A 14,310-nucleotide genomic window follows, 5' to 3' on the forward strand; every position below is an offset into this window, starting at 1 on the left:
TCCCCCCCAATCAGCACCAATGGCACAGGGAGAAGGACATCAGGGCCTGCCCACCTAGCACTTGACAAGGAAAAATATTTAGTTATTTAATATGCAATGTGTTCAACCCATAAAATGTGAATCTGATCAAAGTGGGCATTACAATGGCTTAGCTTCAAGCTTACAAAGATCCTTGGGTTTGAGTTTATACTGCCCTTACTGATAGGGTTGCCATATTGCCCGGTTAGCCGGGTTTTGCCCGGATTCTATGCATGCCATCTGGCGCCCGGCTAGCCCCTTAGGTGGCCCAGATTCTCAGCTTTAATTTAAAAAAAAAATTAAGTTTCTAGGTGGTCCGGTTCTCGAGATATGCATAAAAACGTCAGCCGCCCCCCCAACTGTTAAATCTTTCTTTAAACAGTACTGCATGCACTTCCTAGCTTTAACCCCGCCCGTTCAGGATTGCAGCCAATCTTGGATTGTGTTTCAGTTTCATTGATCTGAGGCAGTGTCTGGAAAACGAAATGGTGGTTTCACCCCCTGTTTATCTGAAAATCTCATAAATTGGGTAAGTATATACATTTCAGGTTTTTTTCCTCTTGTGTGCAGGAGTCAGATCTTGGGCAGTGTTTTGAAAACCTTCCCAATGCTTGCTTTTTGTAAGAGCAATGCTAATCCCATATGCCCAGAGTAAATCCCATTGAATTCAATAGGACTTACTTTTGAGTAGACATGGTTATGAATGTGCTGAAAATCAATGGGACTTTGGAGTGAATGTAAAAAAGAATTGTGTTTGTGTTCTAACTCTTTCTGCCCCCTTCTGCAGTCCTATTTTAAAGCAAGTAGGCAGGGCTTACTTAGGTATTACAGTTTTTATTCTGTAGGAAAGTAATACTGATTTTTTAAAAACTAATACTGATTTTTCTGCAATGACCAACTGGTTTGACAATAAACTATTATATGGGCTGTATGTATTTATACATCTGCAGTGTTTGTGTGTGTGTGTGTGTGTGTATGGAGTCTTTCCAACACCCCTGTGAGGTAGGGTTGGAAACCAAGGCAGCTCACAACAAGAAATAAAGCCGTTTAAAATCCAATAACCATAAAAACAAGTATAAGTTGCAAAACAGCGTAAAGTGGCATGATTCAGAATTTTGGGTTGTGTGAATGAAGTTGCTTATCACTTGAGGTTGCATTTCTGTCCCTGTTTGAGTAAGCCCCACTGAATACACTGGGACTTGCTTCTGAATAAATAAACCTAGGATTGCACTATAAATATCTTTACAGTTTGTGTAAATAATAAATATATTTGATAGTCATGCTTATATAAATACTTCTTCATTTATCATATTTTTGGTTTTTGGTTAGGAATCCTGACTGGTTGTGAGATGCTTAGTTTTTTGCCTTACTCATAGGAATCTTGTTGTGGTTGGTATGGTATTACATTTAGGAAAGTGTTACTGCCTTCTGTGTTTTTTTTCTATTTGCATTTCACTTATCTTTAACCTCACTCCGTTACAGCCATAGAAGCAACAGCAGCATATGCAAGATAATTAACTCCCATTAGTGATAAGAACAAGAATTTATAATTATTATTTCAATTAAAACAAGAGGCTTATCAATACTTTGAAGAGGACCAGATATTTATTTTCTTTCTGGGCCCAGGACTGGGTCTTTCATGATGTCCGGGGGGGGGAGCAGGAGAGTAGTCGATAAGACAGACATCCTGGCATTGATAATTTAATGAGCAAGGTATGTGTGGGGTTGTTGCCCACTTCCAGGCCCAGTTTCATTTTGAGTATGGAGGTGGAACCTGTGTAGATGTGGTTGATCAAAGGGAGAAGAAATTTTGAGTTAAGCAAAGCTCTGCTTTTATAAAACCTAAGAAACATACAGATACTTTGAATGTCTGAGTGCCTGCACCAGTGGAATATTGGAGGAACTTGTAAAACTTGCTGCAACAGTATTTAGAACTGAGCATGTGGTGTGAAAGACTCCTTTTCCTAACATTTTGGCTTCTTGTTTTTCTCCACCCACCGCATCTTTGAAATATATCGTATATGGTTAACCGTACTGCTGCCCTGACTTACTTTATGTTTGTTGCTATTTTGTGTTTTTATTATGTTTTTATATTGATTGTGTATTTTTATTGTTTTTATTATATTTGTAAGCTGTGCTGAGCTCTGTTTTTAACAGCAAAAGGGCAGGATATAAATTCTCTTAATCAATCAATAAATACTCCATGGTGTTGGAAACTAGAGTCTAGGCATTTAAGGCTGAAAATGTTGCTTTTAAAAAAAAGATTTCTCACATCTTTCCCCAGCTTTTGGTGGTAATTCCTAGGCACAAAAACAAAACAACTGGACAATCCAAATATTAATATGCAGATATTTTGCATAATATGCAAATAATATGCAGATATTTGCATAATATGCAGATACTTTACATAATATGCAAATTAACCTGCCCAGATTTGTGGAACTGGAATATGGCAACCCTACTTACTGACCAACCACTTGATCAGGTATCTGGCCTCATAAAGGAACATGCATGATTTTAGCAGCCCTTGAAGTGAGATAATCCTGTAAAACCAATCTATGCATGTGGAAGGATGTAGCACTTTGGCTGCTTTCATATTCTATCACAGAATTCTCCTTTCCTTCCTGATGTCCCTGAAGTCTAATGAGGATGAGGATCTTGAGGTCTTAGCAGACCAAAGTCTCTTGCTTTTGAGAGCTGTTGCCACATAATCAAGTGGATTATTACAGGTTGACATCCTTCCCCAGAGGTAATTGTTTGATTATTATAATGCGACAGACAATTTTAATTATCCCTAAACCCAATGTGACTAGACCAGAAATATCACAGAGAACAAATTGTATACCATTTAATCAGAAACTCCTTAACTACAGGCATTATTTTCCCCCTTTTTATGCATCTGTGTGTGTGCGTGTGTGTGTGTGAACTGTAACTGGTCTGTTCCTATCAATTATAACAAAAGCAAAAACCGCTTAAGGTATAATACTGTCCTTTATTTGTAAAAGTCTTGCTTTTGGTGAATGGGTTCAAACTTTTAAACAGCAGCAGCAACAATAATCTTATGCAACATCATTCTGTTGTAAATGTCCTGCTCTCTGTGGTGTGCTATTAATGAAATAATTAACTAGCTCAGTTAATTAGCACACCAGTGTAATGTAGAACCTGTATAAAGATGTTACAGGTGGTGATCCAAGATGCTCCTTAGAGGAGTAAATTTCCTGAATGATTGGATTTGCACTTAATTTGGCCATTCCAAAGAAAAATAATGTATCAAAGTATTTGCACCTGGGGAATGTGATCGCTTTGAAAGGAAATGAAGGATGCTTGTTTATGAAGTATAGATAAAAAAGGGAAATAATCTCTCTATCATGTATTATATATATAATTCAGAGATTTTTCTCTCCCATATCTCAGCACTGCTTTATTGTGAAACAAGTTGTTAGTTCATAAAAATCAAGATCCAGTTCTAGGACATGTTTGGTTGGTTAGAAAAATGACCTGTGACATGCGAAGAACATCTTCTTCTAACACAAGGGCTGTTTTTACACCTTGGACTACAGTGTTTCATTTTTAAAAAGTGACTCTAAATCCAAAGATGTTCTTCTGTATGCATCAACCCTTGAGTAATAGCTTATGACACAGCTTGCCCAAGTGGGAGCAGGAGATCTGCAACAGAATACAAGACCTATGACAGAGTTGCAGTATTCAACTAACCCATCCTGTAAGCCAAGGGAGGAGGTTGGCAGTGCACCCTCAACCCACTATGCCTCAGGGTGCTGACTTTGTTAAATTCAATTTGTCTAGCTGCAGAACATGCCTGTAGGCAATTAAACCTAACCCACCAGAAACCAATTGAATTAAGAGCAGTGTAGAGGAGGTGAAAGAAGGATGCCCCCAAATGCCAGAGAGCACCCTCAAAAATTCAAGCAGTCCCATATGATGACTGGCAAGACCCACACTGCTCAAAGGGGGAGAGGGCAGGATGCTGAAAGAGGTGAAAAGGAGGTGCTTGGGAGAGGGCCCCTTTTTATAGGAGGCTTCCTCCTCCAAGCCTACTGGATGAAAGAGGCCACATGGGGAATCCCTCACCCAGGGCCAGCTCCAGATGCCGGGCCCCCTGGGCACCAGCTTGCCTTGGGCCGTGGCATGCGCACGCATGTGCAGACATGCGTGCACGCTCATGCCTACCTGTCTCTCACAGGGAGGGAGCTTCTTCCGCCCGCCTGTTCACTGGCTCCATCTTGCCTGTCTTTTGCAGCTGCATGGGCTGCATGCACAGGACTGCCCTTAACCAAGATGGTGGCTGAGGTTTCCCTAAGGGGCTGAAGCCTCCGCCACCATCTTGGTTGATGGCACGCATGCATGCTACACTCACACATTGCTGCCATCAACCAAGATGATGGGGGAGGCTTCAGCCCCTTAAGGAAACCTTGTCTGCCATCTTGGCTAAGAGTAGTCCTACATGCGCAAAAAATAGGAGAGATGGAGCCAGCGAATGGGAGGGTGGAAGAAGCTCCCTCCCTGCGATCTGCCGCAGCAGCTACTCTGCCATGGATCACTGAAAAGGAGTTCTACTCCTCCCCCACCCTATCGAGGGCCCCCTCAGGGGCCTCTGTGGCTCCAGGGGCCCTCTGTGGCTCCAGGGGCCCTCTGCCAGGGCTCGACCTGGCCGCCCTTTGGGACCGGCCCTGCCTCCCTTCAGAGGAGACCCAGCAGGTCTTTCTCTTAAAAGGGGGTGGGGTACATTCACCCCCAGCTAAAGGCTAGGAGGAACAGCATTCCTACATTAGAGACTCAAGTGACCTCTGAGGCTCGAAGCCCTTTTATCCGCTTCAGCAGGTGGTGAACCTACTTGGATGAGGTAGCTTATCCATGCTCTGACAACCTCCTGTTTAGACCATTGCAATGTGCTGTAAATGGAGCTGCCTTTAAAAAACTCTCCTGAAACTGCAGTTGGTTCGGAACAGGGCCACACCTATCTATTGTGGGAAGTGATTCGCAAATTGAATTCAATAAACTAACTAACTAGGATGATTAACTGGGACTGGGTAGTTTGACCATATTATGCTTGTGCTTTGTCACATGTACTGGCTTCCCACTTGCATCTGGGCCCAATGTAAAGCACTGACTTTAGCCTTTAAAGCCCTAAATGGCTTCGGACCAGCCTATCAGAAAGATTGGGTGCATCTACCCAAACCTTAAGACTTTCTTTGTAGACTCTGCTATATGGGCTCCCACCAAACAAAATGAAGCAGGTAACCGCTAGAGAGAGGGCCTTTTCAGTAGTGATATCCCAGTTATGGAATGCCCTTCCTAGGGAGACTTGCCTAGTGTCATCTCTGTGTGCCAGATTAAGATCGTTCTCTTCATTCAGGCCTTTTAAATTATTAGGAAGTCTGGACTTTAATTTTGGGACTGCACTGAGTTCTGTTTTGCTGTAAGTATGTAGGGTTTTTTGTTTTTTTGTTTTATTTGTATTTCACTTGCTTTTTAAAAAAAACTTATTTGTGTCAAGTCACCCAGAGACCTTTGTTAGGGATAAATTGAAAACCCCAGTGCTTGTAAAACTATAATTCACTTGTCCTACCTAAACCAGCTTGGGCTTCACGGGAAATAGAACCAAACTGGCCTTTATTTGACTTTTGATATAAAATGTCGGTTTATTTCCTGGTGACCTGACCCTTACCTACATTCCAGTGGCTCGCATAATAAAAGCCGGTTTAAGCTGGAAACTTCCCTACTATGCATTTCTGTATCACATTTATGCTTATGGCCTTGCTTATTGTTACTAATGTGCCTTGCATAGGAATGTCAAACGCTGTTCCAATGTCCCACAAACCTTGACTTGTAATACTCCTTTGATATGTAAGCAAAGTAATATCATGTCTGTCTCCAGTTTAGGGGGCGCCCGGTTGCAGCTGGGCCTCCCCTCAATAGTTGCCTTTGTCTGCTCCTGCATAGTGCTTATCTCAAGGACATGCGAAATATGCAGACATAGAGTCTAAGAGATAGTCTTGATGTTTCCACTTTGTCCTTCCCCCTGTACCCCTTTACCTCCTTACATATGCCCCAAAGCTATGACAGTTAGCAATTGTTTCTTTTGTATTTTATGACGTGAACCCGATATTGTAAACTTCGGGGTAAGCCTATATAAACCCTTAAACACCAATAAACGAGGTTCCCATGCTGGCCTGCTTCGGCTTGTAAGTATTGGGTCCCCTTTGCAAAGGTTTTTGTCTCGTGTTACTTGATCTCTGATAGTGGGTTCATTTGCACTCAACTCCGCACTCTTCCCGGGTGTATTAAGCGAGTTGGGGTTGACAGGGCGACTTGCGTGTTGGGTTTGGACCTAACACCTTCATATTATGGGGTGTCATAAATGTAAATAAATAAATAAATATTTCAACAACCAGTCCAGTTCAGAGAGATGGGAGATGACATTTAGGCAGGGCCAGGCCAGCAACATGTAAACATTGCTACCTAGTTCAAGAGGATGGAAATGGCCTGGAGGGGCTCAAAGGGAGGTGCTACGAGAGGAGGGGGCATCTGCTCTCCAAGGGGACTGCCTCACTCTGCTGAAAGGGAGAGTGTGAATCCATTGGTTCAGTTTGTCAGTAATTTTACTGTAAAGTGAAAAAGCCTTTTACAGTATAGTTAGTAAAGACAGAAATGAGACCATCACAGGTCTGAAGTCACAAACACACATAGTTCATCCGATCGCTTTTGATACCGGTGTACACTTCAAACTGAATGATGGTTTTGAAAAATGTACAGACTGTGACAATGTATTTTGGGTGAAGCATAGGACTCATTTACATCTCTTTTTTAAAAACAACAACATACATTTATGTTACATGGAAAATAGTTACGTCTGATTCACATTGCATGTTTCCAGTTGCAGAATCACTCCCACATTGATGCCTGTGCCTAGGCACTTATGGAAATGCAGTATATGAATATTTTATACATGTGTCAATTATTTCCATATGATCTGAAATGGGCTGTCTCTTACCTGCTCTCAGGAATTTCTCATTTCATACAACATTTACACTATTGCTGTAGCTACACAGAAATTAGCAGATGCTTTAGTTAATGAGAAAGGGAAAGGTGATTTGGAAAGATAATGTCCCTGATGAGCATATCCATATGTGCTCTTTATTTATTAAAGGCTGCATTAAGGTTTTCATAAATGGGGCTTTGCCACACACAAATATGCACTGTGTGATATAGTGATCAGAGTGTCAGACTAGGAATGGGTGGACTCAGGTTGAAGTTCCAAGTTGGCCATCAAGCTCACTGGGTGAACCTGGACCAGTCACTCCATCTCTCAATCTCACCTGTCTCAGAAGGTGAGGAGAAAATGTGGGGGAAGAGAGAACCATGTACATAACCTTGAGTTCTTTGGAAAAAAAGGTGGGGTGGAAATGTAATCAATAAGCAAGTGAGCAAGGTACCGTAGCAGTGTATAAAATAAAGGACAGCAGCACCACTAGTGTGTGAGATACTTTTGAACAAGATGCTTGACTGTTTAACAACACAATATGTTAGCTGGTGCTGTTTGTATTTGATTATTTTGATAGATTTTAATTGGATTTTAAAATATTGTGTTTTGTTTTTAATGTTAAAATCTACCTTGGAAGGGCTCCTTGCCATGAAAAGCAGGCTTTAAATTTATGGAAAGAAGCTACAATTCCCCGAGTGGTTTAACAGTCAGTCTCTCTTCCCAGGGAACTCTGTAAATTGTAGCTCTATGAGAGGAATAGGGGTCTCCTAACAACTCTCAGCACCCTTCATAAACTATACTTCTCATGATTCTTTGGGGGAAGCCATGACTGGTTAAAGTGGAATAACAGTGGAATAAATGTCTGGTGTAAATGTGGCCAAATACTGATAGTATTGCTGAGTATTGGTAGCAGGAAGAAGTGATTTTAACTCTCACATTTGGGTATTACCCTCAAATATAACACTGAGTCTGTCCACTTGAGGCATTTATTATAGTTCTTAGACAACTGTGACCTTCACTTCTAAAACTTCCACTCATGACCAAAAGACCACTCTACAAAATGACGCCTACCCTTGCAGATATTGTTCTGTGACCAAACACCTCAAATATGACACTGATTTAAACACTTTATATCATCTATGATATAAGAGGTCTCTCTTGTCCACCAAACATGCAGCAAAAAACAGGTTAAGAATGTAGGAAGGTGCCTTTTACATTAATCAGACCCATTGGTCCATCTAGCTCAGTATTGTCTACACTGACTGGCAGCAGCTCTCCAGGGGTTCAGGCAGAGAGCCTTTCCCAGCCCTGTCCGGAGATGCCAGGGACTGGCCTTGGGGCCTTCTGCTCTGCCACTGAGCTATGGCCCTTTCCTACTGCTTAGCTATGATTTCCTCCTCTGTAATGAAAGGTGCTAAAGCCACAGCTGCCGTTCCACCGCTGTATACAGCGGAGAGGGAATGTGTATGTGCAAGTGAGAACAAATTAAACATGTGCATGTTTACAATGGAGTTCAGTGGGATTTTATTCTTAGGTCAGCATGCACAGGGTTGTAACACAAAACATCCTCCTAACTTGGGTAATAAAAATAGGTAGGAGGTTTGTTGTATTTGTGCAGTGAGTGCTAAATGGCAAGTTCTTTCCACTAAAGGTGTGTCAACTATAGGATGTATGTATGTTGTTATATGCCTTCAAGTCAATTATGACGTATGATGACCCTATGAATCTTTTTTGGATATAGTTATGGGGTTTTCATGTTAAGAGGTATTCAGGGGTGGTTTACCATTGCCTTCCTCTAAGCCTACGGCACCCGGTATTCCCAAGCGGTCTCCCATCCAAGTACTAACCAGACCTGACCCTGCTTAGCTTCCAAGATCAGACATCAGGCATGTTCAGAGTAGTATGGCTCTAGTAAGATGTATATATAAGCCTTGTAAAAATACAAGAGGCTACAAACCCACACAATTTTGTGACTATCCATCTGTGGCATATCAATGACCTAAAATTCCTTATTGTACAGGAGTCCTGCGTTTGTCTTGCCATTTAACGTTGGGAAGCCTAGAAACATAGGAACATGCATTGTCCTGTCAGACTATTGGTCCATGTGGCTCGTTGTTGTCCATTGTGGTTGGCAGTGGCCCTCCACAGTATTAGGGAGAGGTTTTTCACATCACTTGCTACCTGATCTTTTTAAACTGGAGATGCCAAAGACGAAACATAGGACCCTTTGCATCCAAAGTACCATTGAGGTACAGCCCTTCATTATGTAAAGCAACCAGGTGTCCTCCAGATGTTTGAACGACAACTCCCAGCAGCCCCAGTCAGTGTGGATGGAAATCGCCTTCAAGTCGATCCCGACTTATGGTGACCCTATGAATAGGGTTTTCATGGTAAGCAGCATTCAGAGGTGGTCTACCATTGCCTTCCTCTGAAGCTGAGAGGCAGTGAGTGGCCCAAGGTCAGCTGTGTGGGGATTTGAACCCTGGTCTCCCAGGTCCTAGTCCAACACCTTAACCACTACACCACACTGGCTTTGTAGAACATTGTGGAGCAGGACTACAGTAGACAGGGAGGATGAATTTCCCTCTCTCTTGTAGTGCCAACAGGAACAACAGCTACACAGGTGCGATTTCCATTTGAAAAGAAGTTCTAAGTGATGCTGATCACACCTCCTAACGGCTGCTATTTGCAGTTTTAAATACAGTGTTATTGCCTTTGTTAATGATCATGTCTCTGTATCCCACCCTTCCTCCATGAAGCTCAGGGTTGGGCACATGGGATCATCCGATTCTATCCTCGCAATAAGGTTTCAGGCTAGGCTAGGCGGGAGGAGTCAGCCAGTGAGCGTCATGCCTGAGCAGAGATTTCAACCCAGGTCTTTCTGATCTGCATCTAACACTCTCCTGCTACAAAAACTGTCTCTGCCGACTGCTTAGAATGAATGATCAAGTATCTCAAATACATTTCACACTGAGATATACATGAAAAGAATGTGGAACATTCCATATGCTGCTAATTTGGATCCATTAAAATTGATAACCACAAATCTCGCAGGAATCTTGATTCCTAAGGGCTAAGACAGCCGTTTAGCAGGATGGGTTCACTGAGGGATGGTTCACTCTTTGAGAGCATAATGCATGTTACAATTCTGCCCCCTTGCTCCAGAAACGATGCAATTTGCTGATTTGTTGCTTGTTCTTTAAAATAAAAGAGACATTTTGTCTGTTTTGACATAAGCTATATATCAAGCAACCCTATCTAGGCCTTAATGATCTCTCCCTCAGCGATATCCCATTGATACCAACGTGGTCTCTTTATGAAACCACTAAGACACTTCTGACAATGTCTCGAAACAGCTGTAATTATGCCTACTTACCACTAGATGTCCTCTTTTACCAAGTCTGTTGCAACCAGAGGGTTTGCCTTGTTAGTATGTTGCAGCAGAAACACTAGAGATTTAACACAATAAATGTATTATTGATTATGTCTACTAAAGGCTAAGATACATTTTTGTTTTTGCTAAACTGGAGGATGTTTGCCTACTATTTTTGTGTTTTTGTTTTACAGCTTCATGCAATGTGTTTAAAATTCCACTGGTTATATAGTTGCCTTCTATCTATCTATCTATCTATCTATCTATCTATCTATCTATCTATCTATCTATCTATCTATCTATCTATCTATCTATCTATCTATCTATCTATCTATCTATCTATCTATCTATCTATCTATCTATCTATCTATCTGCCTGTCTGTCTGTCTGTCTGTCTGTCTTTGGACCCTAGGAAAGAGCTGTGCAGCTTTTAGGCTGCATACACACCATATATTTAAAGTGTGTTATTTACCCCCAAGGAATCCTGGGAAGTGTAGTTTGTTAACTGTACTGAGAACTGTAGCTCCGTGAAAGTTAAACTACAGCTCCCTGGGTTCTTTGGAGAAAATAATGTGCTTTAAATGTATGGTGTGTACACAGCCTTAGTATTTGGGGGGGGGAAGCAAGTGATGAGAGCACATCTCTCAAGATTGTGCCTTGTATTTTTAATTTTTAAAAAGCCAGATCTTGCATGATCCCACCCTCACATCCATACATGTTCTACTCCAAATGGGACCAGGAGCAATCTGTGGTTGTGTAATGCAGAGCTTGGAAGATTACTTTTAAAAAGGAATAAATTACAATTACTGTTACATGGCCCCAAAAATGAATAAATTACCATTACAATTACAATTGTTCTGAAAAGAATTGATTACTTTACTGTTACTCAAAAGTAATCACTAAAATTACACTTAAGTTACTTTAAAAAAACTAGAGTGTCTACAAGGTGCTAGTCTTGGCTGCTGCACACCTAAGTCACCTAAAACAACATTAAAAATATAATTTTTAATGTATAATTAAAAAGTATACTTTTTTTAATCCATAAGCTAGCAGTGGTGGGCTCTCTGCTGGTAAGGGAGACGGGAAGGGAGGCAGAGGCCACTACTCAGATCTTTGCATGTGAAACCAAGTGCAATCCACACACACACTCTCTCAAGCCAGCAAGCATAATCTCTCTCACTTAACCCCCCAAACCTGCCCTGCCACCAACTAAGGGACACCCACCCAAGCAGACATTTTCCCCTGAGATGCAAAAAAGTTAAAACATTGCAAATGCAGCAAAGTAGCCAGGGAGGGCGGCGGACGCTGCTTTGTGTGCCAAGTGCAAACACAGTATTCACACACACACACATTGTCATCTTTCACCTCCATAGTTCTTTATCTCCATTCTGCTGCTGCCTCCTTCTCCTCCTTTATCCATGTTCTTGCCCTCCAGCTCCTTTCTTCCTCCACTCCATTCTTCTCCAACACCGTCCATTTTTAAACAATTGTTTTATCCACTCTACGCGTCTTGCTTTCCACCTCCTCCCTCATCGCCTCCTTCCCACCCACAGAGCACAAGGGAAGAGCGATGCTGCACAGAAACCCAGTTTGAGGCACATGATTGCCATCCACAAATCAGAGGAGCAGAAGACTTCCTCTGCTCCCCTCCCCCAAGTAATGCCCCAAAGAAATGCTGGAAACGTTACAATTACTCCTCAAAAGTAATAAAATTACTCCTATTACAATCAAAATGTAAAGAAATTACCCACTCGTTCCTTGAAAAAGTAATGATTTTCAATTTTGTGTGTGTGTAACTAATTACTTCCGAGCTCTGGCGCAATGTTGGCAAGACCCCTTCCCCCAAGGAATTAGTGGGAGATAGTCAAGGTGTATACAAAAAAAAAGCAGCTCAGAAGAAAAAGTCTCTGATCATGAAGGATGGTGGTAATGTGAGCAATGTCCAAGAGGGTGATATTGTGAGCTGTTTTGTGGAGTGTAATTGAATTCACCAGTTCATGCTCATATCAGTAGTAGATATTGTAAAAAACAAAACAAAAATACCACCATTACTGTGCATACATATTTGGCCGCACATGTATTTTTCACCTATTAGACTCACATGGAGGCATGGGCTTAGTAATAAATATTCAATTGTTATTGTGCGTTAGGGACAGAACCTGCAGCCGCTGAGGATTCGCTGCCAGTCCGTTCCATGCCTGTCCCCACCACCACCATGGAGAAGGCAGGAAAGAGGGCCCTCCTTTGGGGCAAATGATAGAGCAGAGGCCTCGGCAACAGCCTCCCCATGCAGAGCCAGACAGCGGAGTAGGAAAAGGAACAGGAAGAGGAGGTGCCACAACACGGGGCAACTGACAGGCTGCAGACTGGGATGGGGGACTAATCTGCTTAATTCCAAACCCTGAGGTTGGAATTAAGTGGATTTTTTCACCCATCCCAGACTGCAGCCTGTTGCTTGCTCCATAGTGTGATGTCTCCTTTTCCTGTTCCTTCTCCGTGATCTGGCCCTGTGCAGGGAGGCTGTTACTGAGGTGTCCGCTCTATCGTTCAGCCCAGGTGGGAGGGCTTCTCTCTTGCCTTCTCCTTCTCCGTGGTGCAAGAGTGGTGGGCAGGGGGCGGATCTGTGGCAAATCTTCAGCAGGAGGATTCCATCCCTATTGTGCATGTGAGTTCTCAAACATTCTGTTTGATTGAGTTCTCACTGCATCATGAGACATTTAGTATTCACAATGTGAATGAGATTACAGAAAAGTAGTTTGTAGGGGTCATTTATTTTATTTTATTTATTTTATGGAGTACCGTTTTCTTCTGATACATATTCAAGTATGTTCAGAGCCCTGCATTGGCAGAAATATTGCATTTCTTTGCTAGTGAAAGATTCTGAACACCCCTTTGTATTAATGTCTTTGGACATTTGCACACAACATGAAAACATATTCACAAGTGACACTAACAGCACAATCCAAACCCAAGATCCAGGTTTGGCATAGGTGGATCTCGAGCTGATCCAGGTGGTACTACACCCTCATCCCAGCTCAGCCAGGGATACACCGATGTAATTCCTTTAACCCAGCAGAACTGGGCTATGCTGGCTCAGCTGGGGCTCAAACAGCAGAACTTAAGCTGGCCGAACTTATGCTGGCATAGGTCCCAAAAAGGGGACATTCCAGGGTTGTGGCAGGGACAGGACAGGGCAAGGAGACACAACCCTCTTTCAGCTCTGTCACATGACCTGGCAACCCAGTGGAATTTATGCCAGCAAAAAGTGTGGTGTAAGTCAAAGTCCATTTTAAAGATGTGTTTTCTCTCTGCCAGGCTCAGGTCAGCTCAGCCAGCAGTATCCCTACTCCTGAACAGAGTTTAGAATAGAGGTAACTTCTGCTGGCTTAATTTAAGATGGTGTAAATTCTGCCGGCTTCCTATATTTAGAATTGCTCTGCCAGAAACTTCATTTGAGGCCCTGTCTCCCTCTTCTTTATGTCACGAATAAATGTTATTAAATTCGGAGACAATTCAGAATAGAAATCAAATGTATACAAAAACCAGTGCAGTTTGGGGTCAATTAACACAATGATATAAGAAGATCAGACCAAAGCCCCATCTAGTCCAGCATCCTGTTCACACAGTAGCCAACCAGATGCCACGAGCGAAATAGCACTCTTCTGCTTATGTTCCCCAGCAACTGCTATTTAGATACTGAGGTTAATATTTAGTCCCCATAGCTAGTAGCCATCCATAGCCTTATCCTCCATAATGAATGAATAATTTATTTCAGTCGTAGACCAGCAATAACAATACAAAACAGTTCACTTATAAAATAAAATCCACTTTTAGAGCCATCCAAGTTGGTGGCCACCACAGCATCTTGTGGCAGCAAATTCCACAGTTTGTGCACTATGTGAAGACATACTTCGTA

General features: G+C 42.2%; 1 long non-coding RNA gene across 1 annotated transcript in view; it reads left to right on the forward strand.

Annotated features, from left to right (window-relative positions):
- Positions 1-492: 492 nt before the first annotated feature.
- Positions 493-14,310, forward strand: part of LOC133388520 (uncharacterized) — an 86,263-nt gene continuing 72,445 nt past the window's right edge. The window contains exon 1 of the long non-coding RNA XR_009763848.1: positions 493-547. This is a non-coding gene — a long non-coding RNA (uncharacterized LOC133388520). The remainder of the gene's footprint in view (positions 548-14,310) is intronic.

Source organism: Rhineura floridana, chromosome 7 (genome assembly GCF_030035675.1).
Source record: "Rhineura floridana isolate rRhiFlo1 chromosome 7, rRhiFlo1.hap2, whole genome shotgun sequence".
Taxonomy (NCBI): Eukaryota; Metazoa; Chordata; class Lepidosauria; order Squamata; family Rhineuridae; genus Rhineura; species Rhineura floridana.